This window comes from Hipposideros armiger, unplaced genomic scaffold (genome assembly GCF_001890085.2).
Source record: "Hipposideros armiger isolate ML-2016 unplaced genomic scaffold, ASM189008v1 scaffold_31, whole genome shotgun sequence".
In the NCBI taxonomy this organism is placed as follows: domain Eukaryota; kingdom Metazoa; phylum Chordata; class Mammalia; order Chiroptera; family Hipposideridae; genus Hipposideros; species Hipposideros armiger.
This window is the reverse complement of record NW_017731381.1, coordinates 5,192,743-5,194,521: the sequence shown is the minus strand read 5'-3', so window position 1 is coordinate 5,194,521 and position 1,779 is coordinate 5,192,743.

Here is a 1,779-nt window from a genome sequence, read left to right as displayed (position 1 = left end):
GAGAGAGAGAGAGGGGAAGCAAACAAGGTAAAACACTCAACGTTTGGGGAAAATGGGTGAAGGACATTCAGGAATTCTTTATATTATTTTTTGCAACTTTTCTTTAAATCTGAAGTTATTTGAAAAAATGTAAAGATATTTTTAAGAATCCAGAGTGCTTCATTATATAGTAAAAGAGAATTGCACGTAACCTGAAGCCTATCTGAGTTCTACACATCCTCTGCATCTGCAAAATAACGCTGAGAAGTGTTCTCATGAGACAAGTGGCAGAACAAGATGGAAAGCAGTTCCTAAACTGCGGAGTGCAATGCAGCCCAAGCATTGAGAGCCCAAGTCACTCACCTCCAGTTCTCTGTGACCATGGGCAAGTCATATAAGTTCTCTGTGCCTCAACTGACTCACCTGTAAAATGAACACAGTAATAGTATTTACCAAGAAAATATCTATATGATATTAGGAAAAGGAAGGAATTCTTAAACAAGACACAGAATGCTAAAAATCATAAAGCAAAAAGTTGAAACATGAATGCATTAAAATTTAAAACATTCGAATGACAAGACACCATTAATAAAATAAAACGACAAACCACAGAGAAGACCTCACTCTAGAATCCAGTATCCAGAATATGTAAACAATTTCTATGGATCAATCAGAAAAACATAAACAAACCCAACAGAAAAAATGGTCTAGAAATATCAACAGGCAATTCATAAAGGAAGCAACCTGAATAGCCTCTACATAAAGATGCTCAATATCACTTAAATTCACGAAAATTAAAACTAAAACAACAAAGATATCATCGCACACTTATAGTCATTAGCAAAAATAAATAAATGAATAAAGTCTGAAAATATCCACAGTTGGCAAGGATACCTAGAAATGGTACTTATACATTGCTGGAAGGAGCATACATGAATACTTCTTTGGAGAACAATCTGGCTAAACCTCCTTAAGTTCAAGATGTGATATACTACAAAGTCAGCAGTTCCACTTCTAAGTGTATATCCTAGAAAACTCTGACATGTGTACCCAAGGAGATACGAACTAATATGTTCAATGCAGCACTCTCTGTAATAGAAAAAGTAAATCGAATTATTCCCTAGTACAGATACATAAACTGTGGCTGATTCATGTAATAAAATACTATACAGCAAATAAAATGAATAAATTAGAGCAGTCATTCTCAAACTTTATGGTGCATCAGAGAATCACCAGGACGGCTTGGGAAAGGACAAATTGCTGGGTCCTACCCCTAGAGTTTCTGCTTCAGTGGGTCTTGGGTGGGGCCAAACTTTTGTATTCCTAACAAGTTCTCAGGTGTTACTGATGCTGCTTACTGGTCCAGGGACCACACTTTGAGAACCATTAAACTAGTTATATGTTTCAACATGGTTAAATCTTGAAAACATAATACAGTTAAAAAGATAAAAGCAAGTTGTGAAAGGGTACATAAAGTATATCTAAATACATTAAACAACAGTATACAGATTGGCAAAATATACATGAGAATGTATTTCGGGAGAGTGATTATCTCTGGGAAGGGAGGGGAAGGAGATGGGAGGAGAGTCTTAGTGGTGAGTATAAAGGTATGTATAATATTTTATGTACTTTAATGTATATTTAAAATGTAAGGTGTTGGGCCGGCCGAGCGGCACGATGGTTAAGAACTGGCTTGGGACACGAGGGCCCCGGTTCGGATCCCACATGTGAGGGCCAGTGACACTGCCCTCTACAGCTAAGATGCTGAACAACAGCTCAACCTGGAGCTGGGCTGCCATG